Raw genomic sequence first — 15,480 nt, 5'->3', positions numbered from 1 at the left:
TTGGAAGTTAACGCCCACGGCTAGGATTGGATAAGATTTGCATATTTAATGAGCTTCAGCTCCTCTCAGTACATGTGGGGATTTGTTTTGAAAGCGTCTGGAGAAACGCTCACAGGACTCGCAAAATGTCTGTATCAAACAAACACAATGATTAATCTCTCATCCACCCGCGATTGATTGGAATGTTGTCGCCCGATCAGTGAATATAACCGCAAACTCTATACACACACACACACACACACACGTGCGCGCAGGCAAGAAAGGAATGTTATTTCACTATTTAAGATAGCCCGTCGGCAGGCTGAAAAACACATAGTCCTGGGGATAATGGGCTTTTAAAAAAGTCAAGTCCGAGACCTGGCCCATAACATTACAAGTCTGAGTATGATCACGAATGAAGCAATAACACTTCAAATAGAGGAGTCTCCAGCCTGTGACCTCGTGCTAAGGTATGTAATCAATAGATTTCAAACGATCTGTAACAATGCAATACTAACACATATAAAAAACATGTTTTACTCACATAAGTGTGTGTTGCACAGTTCCTGTCGGATCCAATATAGAAGGCACCGCATTGTGTTTTAATCTCAATATGTCTGCAAATCCAGTCTCGACCTGTATCTTATTTACAATCGATTCCGCGGTGAAATGAAGCGAAACAAACGTGTAATGTCTTACGCACGTGAGCTGGAACCGGCATGTTTATTGCTCGGGTAGTGCGATCCGTTTAGCTCCACGAGTCGGTTGGCGGGCTTGAGGCGGTGATTCTGCATCCTCTGACGTCAGTGGTAGACATATTGTGAGCTCTCGTTTTCTGGGCCGGGTGTCTATAAAAGCCTTTCTTTGACTAACAAGGAAGTTTTCAGCTCTGAAACTTACAGGATATTCTTATATCATGATGAACTTTTATATATCAAAGGCTCAGGGGAAAGTTGATCTCTCAATTCATCACCCCTTTAAGCTGTAGCATTTGTGCACTTGTATTTATACTAAAAGGTATCACAGAAGTATTACATCGTGTTACAGTTAGAACATGAATTGCGACCAACAATTTGTTCTGTTTTTGTTAATGAACATAAATTTACCTTTTAAGTTATTTCAATGCATATTTTGATGTAGAAACAATATTTTATCATAAATGTTTTGAATATTCTACCTCACATTTGTGAGATGTTCACCTGTTTGGCAAGTTTTTATCATGTTCTGACAATAAAGTGGTTTAAAACCACAGTTAATGGTCTGATTTCTACAACTTTCACTCAGGAGCAAAAATCTGCCTTTTAAACTTGAAAGAAATAAAGATTTGACTTTTATCATGATAATTATCGATATGGACAGATATGAAAAATATTATCATGATGATTTTTTTGGGGCCATATCGCCCAGCCCTACCAAGTGAACTTCATTCTGTTTCGGTTGACCAATCCATTTCATGTGGTCATCTGAGATCAACGTTAATACCAGATGTAAACAGGGCCTGAGCCAGTCTCCTGCCTTGCGTGTCTGTCCGCATCCGTCTCCTCCTCTCTCCTTGCCTGTTTTTGGTCTTCATGTGGAAGCAGGCCTTGCCTGCTCGTGCGTGGCCTGAAGGTGGAAGTGTAATTTCCTGTGGCAGACAGGCTGGGAACAATTGGTGGGGGGTGGTTGAAGAGAAACAGGCTGTGAACACACTGCCCTATGATAACTCAAAGAGGCAGGCTGCTGCACGGGGGGAAAAATGAATAGCTAAGCCTCAACCCACTCCCCCACCCCCCCTTAAAAAACTTCAAGCTCGTTCAGAAGGGTTTGTGTTCAGCCAGGCCTGAGAGTCTGTCTGTTGTGTTTTCTCAGGCTGAAACTGGGGAGCACAAGAGAGGTACATTAGTATCGCCTCATTGCCATTTATTACGGTCCTCTGTTCTTCTGCAGTGCCTTTATAATATGGAAATAATTGAGCCCTGATAAAGTGAATGCCAGGACATTCTCTGTTTTAATGCGTGTCTGTCATTCTTTAGTTTTTTATGCTTGTGTGTTTCATGGTGTGAAGATCTCTATCAGACATTAACAGAGGCCTAAAGTGTTGTTGCAGTAAATGTTTTTGAAAACTTGTAATGTTTGCTATACAGAGGATGCCTGTATGTTGACTCTCATAGTTTGGTTTGTTAGTCATTCTTCCGGTAAATTTTTTGGCTGCAACTGCAAGCCACATCATGAGAAGCATCTGGACGGTGTGTTTTGGGCTGTCTGTTCTGCACTAAACCAGATTACTATCCTTGTCTTGAAAGATTCCTGTCCGTAGCTGTTCTGTCCATCATCACCCACTCTCTGAGTCTGTTCCAGAACCTTGTCAACAGTATCCTAACAGAAATGGAACTTTGTCACTGACTGATTGGGAACACTGTCTATGGGAAGCAACTTAAATGTATTCCCATATACAGGGAGTGCAGAATTATTAGGCACGTTGATTTTCTGATCATATTTTTTTTCCAGGCACATTTGACCAATTCCAAACCACAGTAATCCTAATAACTACTATTGATTTAGTATTTAATAATGTATAAGTGATATATAATTGTTCATGAAGGCTGGAAATGAAAAACGCCTTATATTCAGGTGTGCAGAATTATTAGGCATGTTTTCTTTTACAGATAAATTGAGCCAAAAAAGAGATTTAACTCAGACTGAAAAGTCAAAAAGTATTAAATGCCCATGAGAAGGATGCAATACTAATGCAATACTAGACATCGCAGTTAAGGCGTGACCATTGGACAGTGAAATGCTCGTTGGGTCAGCAGGGTCAGACAAAAACATGTGGCGGAGAAAAGACACCTGTTAACTGCATAAGAATTAAGAATTAAGGTGAAGAATTAAGGGTGAAACCATCAGGAACCCTTTAGTCTCCAGCGCCACCATTTTCCAGAACTGCAACCTACCTGGAGTCTCCAGAAGTGCAAAGTGTCAGGATCTCAGAGACTTCAGTTAGGTAAAGAATCCTAAAAAATGACCCCCACTAAATAAGAATCATAAGCTGAAGTGTTGTAAAATACATGAAGCCTGCTTTTTTATAGGCTTTATAGGTTTTATAGGTTGAGAGTGACTCTTGAAGGACCAGCACCACATCCTCTAGTACCACTGTTTGAAGAATTCATCTTCCAGAATCTGGCAGTACGTTTTGGGAGTTCATTTTAGTCCATCCTGAAGTCTGTTTTGCAGAGATGGACTAAAAATGAACTCCCAAAACGTACTGCCAGATTCTGGAAGATGAATTCTTCAAACAGTGGTACTAGAGGATGTGGTGCTGGTCCTTCAAGAGTCACTCTCAACCTATCTGTCCATAAAGCCTATAAAAAAACCTTCTTCATGTATTTTACAACACTTCAGCTTGTGATTCTTATTTAGTGGGGGTCATTTTTTAGGATTCTTTACCTAACTGAAGTCTCTGAGATCCTGACACCTTGCACTTCTGAAGACTCCAGGTAGGTTGCAGCTTTGGAAAATGGTGGCGCTGGAGACTAAAGGGTTCCTGATGGTTTCACCCTTAATTCTTCACCTTAATTCTTAATTCTTTTGCAGTTAACAGGTGTCTTTTCTTCACCACCTGTTTTTGTCTGACCCTGCTGACCCAACGAGCATTTCACTGTCCAATGGTCATGCCTTAACTGCAATGTCTAGTATTGCATTAGTATTGCATCCTTCTCATGGGCATTTAATACTTTTTGACTTTTCAGTCTGAGTTAAATCTCTTTTTTGGCTCAATTTATCTGTAAAAGAAAACATGCCTAATAATTCTGCACACCTGAATATAAGGTGATTTTCATTTCCAGCCTTCATGAACAATTATATATCACTTATACATTATTAAATACTAAATCAATAGTAGTTATTAGGATTACTGTGGTTTGGAATTGGTCAAATGTGCCTGGAAAAAAAATATGATCAGAAAATCAACGTGCCTAAAAATTCTGCACTCCCTGTAGTGGAACAGTTGGTTCTCAGAAGTAAAAATCCCATTTATTTTCTCCATAGGGGAATTTATTTTGTTAATATTTAAAGCTTTAAAGACAGGCCTTTTGTGAGCTACGAGGTTGATAATTAATGGTATATGTTTTTGCTGAAGCCATCAGCTGCCAGTCTCTTCATTTTCAACCATAAAAAATGGTGTTTGACAGAGGAATTATTGGTGAAAAACTACATTACACAGGATTCTGAAAAATATCTCCACCAGTCACAAGCAAGTAGTGCCAAAAAACACTTTAGTGCCCATGAAGCACTGCAAATGATCTCCCTACACTCCCAAACTGCATGCATTATTCATACATACACATCAAAACAAATGCATGCATGCATACTTAAAATAAATTGTTTTATTCCTTCATTGTTTTTAATTTTGCCTTTCGCAATGCTTCATGGGATTGTAGTTTTTTCCCTCATTAAAGCCATTACACAGTCTAATTTTTTGCTTCAAAAGTGTGTAATAATGTGATTCACTTTGTAGCTGGTTGGTTTGGTTCATAGCTTACTACTCTCAAATGAAGACTTTTTTCAAATCCCTATGGGAAAAATACTTCCAGAACCAAGGCTGCTTACAAAGTGTACTGGCACTTTTTGGTGTTAGCATGTTACTAAGCTAACCATCAGCCTGTCAGCATGTTGTTGTGATTCCCTAATAAGTATAAAATAAAATAAAAAGCCATGGCACAAACACAAATATTGGGTAAAATAGTTTTTATCAGTAGATTTTGGTATTAGGTTTTATAATTTATAATCATCAATTTATGTTTTCACAGAGCTTGTCACAGTGCATTATGGGATTGCGTTTCCCTAAAGGATGTGTGTGATGTTGCTTTAGATTTTAGCCCAAAAAAATGGGTATCTTGGGAGGCCGTGTTATTAAGGTTCCTACCTTTTTAAAGCAGCATTTGTGCCACAAGCACACCACTATGATGCCTTGAAATGTTTTTAGGCTTTGGAACAAAGCTTCACTGTCTCTCTGATACAGGAAACCACAAATCTGTGGTTTGATTGAGACCTCTAAATCAATGCTGCTTCTGACAGCTTTTTGTTTGTAATTTTTAAAGAATAATTCCTCCCCAAAAAAGAACCGGAATCCCATATGATTTTCTTTCTTCTTTGGAACACAAACAGATATTTTGGATAAAAGGCTTGGATTGTCAAGCGCCAATAAGGACAAAAAATCTCCATACTATAGCTTATGTGAAGGGAATTGATCAATATTTAAGTTTCTATTAATGAAACTCCTCTGTAGCTCTCTAATCTCTAATGTGCTTATTCAAACTTGGTGCCTCAAGATACATTGCACCAGTTTTAATGTTAATTATGTCAATTAACTGAATATATTTTTGGCTGTACCTCTTTATCTTTGCTTATTGTGTCTTTTCACTGTTTGTCATGGCTATTTCTTTGCTTTCGAGTCACCCTTTAGTAGTTTGATGTAGTCTTTTAGAGATTGGAGTTGTAGTTTTGTCAGCCTCCCGCCTCTCTTCTATCGATCTATTGGGAAGAACTAACTGTTTTACCCTTTTGTTTTGCTCACATGGAAGACCCAGAGAAGGTGTGTATTAATCCTGGGTGCTACCTCTAATAGAATTATCAACTCCTGATGTTGTGCATGCCATAAATCTTCGCTTTGCTCGCTGTCTTCCTCTTGTCAGAAAGTGCAAGAGTGTGCACTTCTCCCGCTGTGCACTTTCCTAGTGGTGTTTCATATTTATTTCCCCTTCTCTGTTCTGCGGAGGGAGGGGCAGCATGCTTCTTTGCAGGCAGGGGGATGTTGTACTAGGGCTACTCGATTATGGCAAAAATCATAATAAAAAAAAAGCTAATTACAAGCAATAGAACAAATACAATATAAAAAATAGTGCTTTTAAGTTTTTTCCTTCATAACCGACTGGGTTTTGTTTAGTTCTCTCAAATCCCGACATTTTTCGCACCCAAAGCTCAAAGTTCGCTTCGCTTGTCCGTGTTTTGCCCCGTCTCAGAAGGCACACACAGAAAGTCGCCAGAGGAACAACGTGTTCTTTCGCGCTTTTAATAGCTCTTTTTTTTTATATCAAGCAGGTCCCATTTGGAAGCTTCCAACGATTATGGAAATACAATAACACAAACTCAATTTCGATTACTCACACAGCCCTAGGTTGTACGACATAGTGTGTGCATTTTGAGCAATTTTTTGAGTGTGTAATGCGTTAAGTGTATTTGTTTGTACAACTGGCAATGTGCCATTTTAATGTTTCTCTCATATGTGTACACGGCCACGAAGGCTTTTAACGTCACTAGCTTCGCATTTACTGACATTTAAATGATCTTTTAATAACAGTGAATTATACATGACGACCAATGCATGTTTTAAAAAGTGTACTTTGGCAAACCTGCTTAATAACTGCACCGCCGTTTGGGGCACTCAACTTCTCTATGTTCATTAAAAAGGCATGGTACTTAAGTGAATGTCATAGGCCCGTCGGTGGCCAGGCATCTTGCTAGATCTTTCCTGCTCTAAGCAGATATGCCAGACCTCTGTGTCCTGTATCAAAGCCCCATGTCCTACATTTGCCTTTTAATCTTCGTTGGATCTGCATAGGATGTTTGTATAGTCCTGACACAATTCTGTGAAGCCTGCGGGCCACGGCAATCAGCCATGAAGATCTCCATCTTATTAGTGTGGGACTGCAGAGACTTTTGGCTTTTATCAAATACACTGGCGATGAGATTCATCTTATGCCCAAATGTGCCTATTCATCATACAGCGCAGTTCCATACTTGCACAAAGGGGCTCATTTGCAGTCAAGAGAATTAATTTCTCTTTTTGCAATTTCAGGCATTTGTAAACGTGTAGGTAGTTTGTTCTTCATCAAACATGCAGCATATATTCTTCTGTCACAAAGCTCTTGAGAACGATGCAAGTGGAAAATCTCATACCGAATGTATAGATTCTCACACACAAAAAGCAATGGGTCCCGCTTGCCCTAACCACTTTCCCTTATAGATATCAGATCTCAGCTGGCCCACCAATCATGAGTGGGACGGTCCAATTATTAACTGTCTCCTCCTGCTGGGACTCAATATGCAGATGAGATGGGGAAAAGCTTGAACACAGGAGTGATGCAGAGAGACATGCGGGTACATTTGACCTTGCATATGAAAGCAACATAAGCATCAACAAACCAGCAGCATGTTTCCAAACAGCATGTTCATCTGTTCCCTAAAGCGTTAGCTTATTTTATTTTATTTACACAAATAAAATAAAAAATCTACTGTCACCTACTCATCCTCATGTCTTTCCAAACCTTGTATGGCTACCTAGTATCTTCTTTTGAACACAAAAAAGATATTTTGAAGAATGTTTTTTGTCCATACAATGAAAGTTAATGAGGTCCAAAACAATACATTTGTATGGACAAAACAATTTGAAACAGATTTTGAAGTGTGGTGAGGGTGAGTAAATTATGACACAATTTCCATTTTTGTCTGACCTGTCTCCTCAATGCAGTTCTCTACACAAACGCAGGAATGGGTAATAATGAAAGGCTTGTTCCCTTGGATGAGATGTACATGCACGCTGCTCGTGTGAGTTTTATAAGCAGTGAAGGATCAGTGGTCTGTGCTGCTTGAATAGATCTCACAGCAGAGAAGAATATTCCTGCACTGATTCCATTTGCATTAACTCAGGAAAAACCAGCACTTCCCCACCACGTGTGATTCACAGGTCAAGGTAATGCTCATATCTCACCTGTCAGCTGAAGAACGGCAACAACAGGGGTGATAGAAAAATGCACACAAATACAGATACAAGCAGAGGTGCAGAACGCTCTGTACCAGAAGATAAATTAGCTGTTTTGATGCACTTTCTCCTCTCTGCGTTTGGTCTTGGCTGTGAATTGTGGCGGTGCAGTCGGGGTTGTTTGTGTGTGTGTGTGTGTGTGTCTGTAAAAGAGAGATACAAAGAGAGAGTGTATGCAAGTGACCTTTAGTGGTTTGGGTTCCATCGGGGGCAGATTAATTACTCTGTAGCATTAGCATGATGGGCCATGTGCTTGCCAGCTCGCAAATGTCACCTCATGAACTTCAGCCACTCTGAATAGAAGTGAATGTACTTTCTTAATAAGAGATTCTCCCTTTTTTCATTGTGGAATGTTTTCCCTCCGGGGGCTGATCTATGTGTGGGGTGTGGTTGGGGTGTGTTGAGCTATGGCTTTAACGATTTGACTAAAAATAAAAATTTCGATTAATTGAACATTTTACCTCAATTGACCTATCGGTAAGCCCCGCCCCCCCTTAGTTACTGTTGCTAACTCGGACAAACAAACGGAGTTGCTATATCTTACAAAGTACAGCTGTCAGTGTGAAAACCTTATCCCAAGATGTTTTTGAACACAGAATGTAGCGTATACCCCGTCCGAATGATGGCCAAACTTTACTGATGGTTTATGAAGTTTATTACATAGTTTTTCACTCAAAAAATCATCGTAAGAGCTGAACAAGCATATGTGCGCCTTAACGTCTCATTCACAAACTCTCTCTCTCTAGCCCTCTCTCCGTGGCATTACCATTAACATACACAGCAAATTACACAAAAACACTCACAGTAAACAAACATATACACAGACCTTTTGTCTTTTCGGGGGTGCAGTTAATAACTGGTGAACTTTGTATCTGCAAAACAACTCCGATAAACTGCGTGCGAGCTCTCCCTTTACTACCCGTTGACTATAACACTCGTCAAAATAGGAGTCCTCCTTATAAGACAGATAATGCAGACCTTTAAGCATATCTTAACTCACAGAAATAAAATGGGAATAAAATAAATATGGTGAGATTAATTTGGAAGTGATGGTTTACAGATCTCAATGCAAACGGGAGAAGCCTATTGTTACAATCGCAGATGATAACATCCAGGATCAACACTGTTCATGTACCGCAGGGTAAGATTACATAAATTCACATTTAATCAGTTTAATAATATGGAGAGATGCACTGAAATGTAGACTTTCGTGTTTCTGACCTACATGCATGAGAACAGTTAGTTATAGTTAGTCGGTTTGTACGTTAGCAGGGAATTACTAACTTTAATAGTAACTTAGAGTATGACAACCAGAAAATCCTCTCAGGATCCCTGGAATCAGTGTTGCAGTACCTCAAGCACGACGTTTACCATTTTTGTAGCATAAACACCATCAAACCGATGACAGCTTCGGATTTTCCAATGTTTCTCTATGGCGCTGACACCTAAAGATGTCTGAGTTCCGGTCCCAGTGCAACTGATACTCAACTGCCATTGGCTCATCGGCGTTCGATGGGAGGGGCTTACCGATAGGTCAATTATGATTAAATTAACGATTTATTTTGCTCTTCTTTTTTTTTTTGCTTTCCTTTTTTGCCCTCATAGTTCACTGTGTCACAGAAAAAAGCTTGAGCACTGAACAGAGAAGTTTGTCCGTTCAGTGGATACAGTTGTTCTTGAATAGTGCACAATCGCTTTAAAGGTGCTCTAAGCGATGTCACGCATTTTTTAGGCCAAAACGTTTTTTTGTCACATACAGCAACATCTCCTCACTATCCGCTAGCTGCCTGTCCCCTGAACACACTGTAAAAAAACACGGTCTCTGTAGTCAGCACAAGCTCCACAAATGGCAACAAAAACAAACATGGGCAGTCTGGACAACGAAACATAATAAACAGTGTTCCAGCCAATAACTGTCAAGAATGATTTGGGGGTGGAGGTTTGGGGTTAGTGCGCGTGCACATGAAGTGTGTGTAGAAGAGAGAAGCATAAAGAGGGAAGTTCGAATTATATGATTTCGATATGGCCGACACACGACCAAAGAGACGACGTTCTGTTGAACGACTTGCAAGGAATAGGGAAAAGGAGAAGGAACGCGCAAAGTCCTGAATTTACATCGGAAAAGCCTTCGAAAGGTGGCGAGAACTCCGGCGGCAGAAGGGCTTCCAATCAGGAAGCACGGATGGGAGGGGGAGGAGGAGTTTTGTTTGACAACACTTCGAACGTCAACAAGAAGTTACTCCACCCAGGATTGCTTAGAGCACCTTTTAATGTTCAAACTGGCAAGCCTTTAAACGCATTTAATTGACAAACTTCATGAGGACAAGTGAAAGTGATCTGGCTTTGGGGCTTGCGCGCGCCGTCTCTCTGTGTGTGTATCAGTGCCTATAAGAACGGCGATTAACTTGCCTGTATAAACTGTGTAAAACATGTAATTACCATAGTAATTCTGAGCATCTATAAACAAAGAACTGCTCCTGCATGGCTGCATCTTTCTGTGTGTCTGCAAACTGCACTTGATATGTGACTGACGGGGCGGAGTCACGTGACTAAAACCGAAATAACCGACATGGGAAAATTACGTCGGTTAGAGGTTCTAAATTTCGTCCAGCCCTATGTTGAGCCCACCGAAACCAAATTTAGGCATAGATAGTTTTAATCAGTTTGCTACAATTCATGCATTGATTAAAAACAATATGAGGATGGCTGTTTGAGAAGTTTGATGAAAGGCTGTTGAATGCCCTAACAAACAACACCAGAAATTGCAGTATTTTTCTTTTATTAGCTGAAAGTCATTGCATAATACACTCACAAGGCGGCTTCAGTCTGTAGTGGAAAAGCAGAGGCTGAGAAAAGCATACAAGCAAAAACGGGCAGAAATATTTACAGTACGTGGTATCAAGGTGTAAATCATGGAGAGTTTAATGTATTTTCATATTTGCTCTGACTGATTATAAACTGTTATTTGGCCGATACTAAAATTGGTCATACCATTGCAATAACCTGAACAGTTGAAACATGCTAGAAAGTCTCGTTGAATGTGCATTTATTGCTTGGACGGAGCTAGAACATAATGTAAGTGTTTAAAATATGCATAGTTAAGCTGAAACCTTCCTCTTTTTGGTTTGATGTTGATGCACATTAAATTAAATGTACAAGGCAAACTGTCTGCTTAAAGCCACAATATGTAATTTTCTCCACTAGAGGTCGCTTATTCAAAACAAAGTAATAGCTTGATGATGCCTGGATTTCGTGTAGCTTTTATTATGCCGCAGACGACTGCTTCCACTTCTTCCACTCATGTTTTATCATATTACATGTGATACAAATTTTTCAACTAAACATCAAAATACATCTAAATAATAAACTAAATTAACCATTTAAACTAAATTACTGATCAAATTATTAATCTAAAGCCCACACTGTCACTGTATGATACTTGAAATTTTTCCAGAATGGCTATACAGCTGAATAAAATTATGCTGCATTATTTTCCTGTTTAACACTGTAAAGCTGCTTTGAAACAATCTACATTGTTAAAAGCGCTATATAAATAAAGTTGACTTGACTTGACATACAGTACATTATTTGAGTGGGTTGAAAGTAATGGTATAATGCTACTCCGTGCGTTCACTCTGCGGCTACTATGAGACACTTGTTGCACACTGCAGTAAGCTAGATTGATTATTAGGCATAGTAAAACATGGGGCTTATGTCTCATTTAAACAATAAGACTATTGTTAACAATGAAAGCTATATAACAATGATTCTATTCGGAAATTAAGGGTAACGTGGGTATGATGACACTGATGGACAACGCCCAGAAAAGGTCCGTGTCCTGGTTAAAATTGCTTATTTTTCTGGATTTAAACATTCTTGGAAACATTTGGGATAATGTAAGTACACAAGTCATTGTTCAAGTGGTTTTTGTATATTTTTTAATCCAAAAATCTTACATATTGTGCCTTTAAATAACACTGAAATAGTGCAATTTCAATCAGTAAGGTTTTTTAAAAACACGAGACGCAGGTCAGTGGAACGAAACGTGCATAGACATTGGAAACAATGGAAAAGTAGTGTAGTAGAATGGAAAAATGCATTCTATTTCCTTACATGTTAAAGTTGCGTCTGTTACTATAGCAACAGCAGGATTCTGTCGCGTATTTGGGACAGTAGAAAAGTGAAAATGGTAGCATTTTATTAAAAGTGAAGTTTTAAAAAAACTAATCATGGGGAGGTGCTTTATAAAATATTCTATATACATTTGTTATTGCTATTAATTTAACTAATTTGCTATTGTTATTAAGAATCTGTCTTTTAAAAAGAAAATATGAGAAACAATAGCACAAAGATATTAGCACTATTTTTAGAAGAATTGTTATAGTGTTATATTAGGGATTGAATTTGCAATGCATTTTTGAATTGGACTGCAATATGCTTTCTATATTCAAGAGTGAGATTGATGCGCAATCATGCTTTTTGTCTGTTCAACTCATCACGTTTCAGAGCAGGTGTGCATCTTCTCAACTGTAAACTCTCAAATTTCCATTGCGTCTCTTTTGTATAGAGCACGTGTCTTGCCCATGTCTCCTAAACATGGTCAGGTGCAGGGAGCTGGGCGAGAGAAGCTCTGGAATGTAGGTGCAGAAATGCTGTCTTGTGTAACTCTCCTCTGCTGTGCCGATTTGATATACCACACAGGTAAAATCCCATTATGATAGTCTACTAATCCCCACCTGCTGGCAGACTGCTTACTATCACTCTCTCTTGCTCTCTCTCTGTCTCACACAGTCTTTTTCTTTCTCTCTTCCATTCTTGCTCTATCCCAAGTGGGAGACTCTGGTTTACAATTGGATTAGAAAACCCATCCACAGTGGAATCCGTCAAGCGGAGTTGTTAGTGTTGCTCTCGGTGTGTTAATTGGCAGAGAGATCACATGGGCAGAGAGAGGTCTAAACAAGATCAACAGCGTCTTAAATCTGCAAATGACAGAAGCATCTTTCATTGAATCTGTCCAGTGAGACCTGTTTCTTTACTGACAGCATCAGATCTCATCTCTAAATATGACCATGAAGTCCTGTTTCAGTGATCTTTTTAAAACCAAAAAATACATGTAAGAATAAAGGTACATCGAAATATTATCTGCAATACTGTGCGCAATGTGCATGTATAAATATGTGTATAACACGTATGAATGATTCATAGCTGAAGCCAATAGCATTGCATTATTTATGTACAGTGTCCACCGGCTGTTCGGCTCATCCGTGAGGATTGACATTTGACATGCATGGTTGGAATGCAGTGGTGCAAAGTACTGGGGCTTGGGGGTTAAGTGCCAAGGACCAGCAGCCCCCTGATCCCTCAGGTTCTCACCCCAGAATTCCCTCCAATAGGCGTCTTGTGCAGTTTAGGCTTGGACAATAGAGTGCATGAGGATCTAAAACGCTGTGTTAGGGCTACCCAAGACTTTTGCTTCCTCTTGGGAAAAATGCAGGTTGGTGATGAGTTTGTATTCATATGAATCAGGTGAAAATGAAACGCGTAAAGGTTAATTTTGACCTGATTATATTACCTTTAATTTAAATGTTACAGCGGTCCTAAGCTCTGATTTCTAAAAGACTGATGTCTGATGTCTAATGCTCAAGGTCAGAGTTTTTTTTTTTTGCTTAAGAAGTCATTCTGTGTCTTTTTTTCTCTCACATTTGTTCTGAGGAATATAGGAAAAAGACAGGTTACATATAATGTAGGCTGCATCAGTAATGATCCTCTCCCTCTCTCCCTCTTTCTCTCTCTCTCTCTCTCTCTCTCTCTCTCTCTCTCTCTCTCTCTCTCTCTCTCTCTCTCTCTCTCTCTCTCTCTCTCTCTCTCTCTCTCTCTCTCTCTCTCTCTCTCTCTCTCTCTCTCTCTCTCTCTCTCTCTCTGTGCAGGTCTTTGGCTCTGCTGATAGACTCCCTTCAATAAGGTAAGCTGCTGTCTAGATATGTCTCTGACCATGTGACTCCATGTGCAGGTTAACGGACACCATGATACTATTTTTTTTTTTCATGAATAAGTTCAAATGAATAGCACATTTTGAAATGGAAATCTTTTGTAATATAATTACTGTTAAATGGAATCTTTAACAAATCTCAAAATGAATATTTATTTTCATACTGTACGTTGTTTTAATGCATACATTTACATAGAATTATTTGAATTTTGTTTTAGTTTTTATTATTAATATTTAGATTAATAAATAAATTCTATTGTATAGAATTTTAATTATCATAACATAAAAATAATCATCAACCAGAATTTTTTGTATCACTGCATCCCTGACTATTGGGACGTTAATTCGTGGATAAATGGAGCTAGAACAGGTTTGTCATTCTAACACTTGAAAATAGAAGATGGAAAAGCTCAATGTAAAACAGACAAAAAGTGAGCTACCGTGGTGGTGGTTGTGTGTGTGTGTGTGTGTGTGTGGGGGGGGTAATCATAACGGGGGGAGCAGCCATCTACATCAAATGCGCACCATGGGAACCTTTGGTACGTTTATGCTATAGCAGCATAAACTCAGGTCCCTTTGATATCTTCATGCAGTAGCAGCATAAACTATTCCTTCCATCTCAGATTGCTCCCAGGCTGAATAGAAATTACGACATTTTCATTTTTTGCTGCTTTGAGGTGGTTTCTTCTGTTTAGGCAACATTTTGTCTCGGAGTTTGAAGTCTCTGCAGTGTAACAGAGGCACAGCATTCATGCGGAGATCATTTTAAATCCCTTCCGCTCATATGTTGAAGCGGTGTTGTGATGACCAAATTTCTCTCTCTTCAACCCCTCCTCTTTTCTTCACCTTTCCTCTCCTCCTTTCTCTTCTCGCCCTCTTCCAACTACATCTGACACCTCTCACCCCGCTGAGGATGTCTGTTGTCTCCGTCTGCCAATCTGTTTCTTTAAAGTAGAGGATGTGATTGAAAAAGACACCTTTCTAAAGGAGGCTGTATCATATGTTTAGCTTATGCTTTTGGCCCACCAGCAGCACTAGTTTCTTTCTCTCTTTTTTCTCTCTCTCTGCAGTAGCTTCTAATGTGGCTGTGTAATTTATGGTAGATTCGGGCAGAGCTGTTTAATGCCCTCTCTGCCATCGGCAGCCTACTTGAGCGCCTGCAGAGATTCATCTGTGAGGAGCATCTAAATATGAAACAAATGAAATGCAGCAGCAGGAAAAACAACATCAGGACTGATGATTAATGCGATTTACTCAGCCAGCAGACCTGTACGTTTCCTCCACCGGTCCCTCGCTCACTCACTTTCTAACCGTGGGACAGATCTTGTGTTTTAAACTGCCTCCCAGATGGGCGAGTGTGAGTGCAGGTTGAAGGCTGTGGCTGGTAATTGCGACGCTGCAAATGGATTTCTGTAACACAAGCTGTAGTGCATTTAATGTAGTTTGATCCACATGCTCAATCACAGGCTGAAGGGTGACCTCCAGCACGGGGCCACGCTGTCTCTGTGTTTACCCAGGGCAGGGTCTCACCCCTCCTCGGTCCTTGTAGCCTCTGGCCCTACGCCTCACATCTTAACCAGAACTCGCCGGTTGTGTTAACTCGCGTACTCTTCCTCTGTCACAACGGATCAGCCGCTAGCGAATGCAGACCTTCCACTTGTCTTATTCCTACATTCATAGGGCCCTGTGAATAATAAATAAATTCATTTTTTTC

General features: G+C 39.7%; 1 protein-coding gene across 2 annotated transcripts in view; it reads left to right on the top strand.

Annotated features, from left to right (window-relative positions):
- ndst2a (N-deacetylase/N-sulfotransferase (heparan glucosaminyl) 2a) overlaps positions 1-15,480 on the top strand; it is a 176,571-nt gene that overhangs the window by 75,862 nt on the left and 85,229 nt on the right. For both annotated transcript variants that reach the window (XM_079843449.1, XM_079843450.1), the window contains exon 3: positions 13,705-13,739. The gene's annotated coding sequence lies outside the window, so the exon portion shown is untranslated. The remainder of the gene's footprint in view (positions 1-13,704; positions 13,740-15,480) is intronic.

The sequence above is a fragment of the Gobio gobio genome (genome assembly GCF_949357685.1).
Source record: "Gobio gobio genome assembly, chromosome: 18".
In the NCBI taxonomy this organism is placed as follows: domain Eukaryota; kingdom Metazoa; phylum Chordata; class Actinopteri; order Cypriniformes; family Gobionidae; genus Gobio; species Gobio gobio.
Note: the sequence above shows the minus strand (reverse complement) of the source record. Positions and strands in the feature narration are given on the sequence as shown.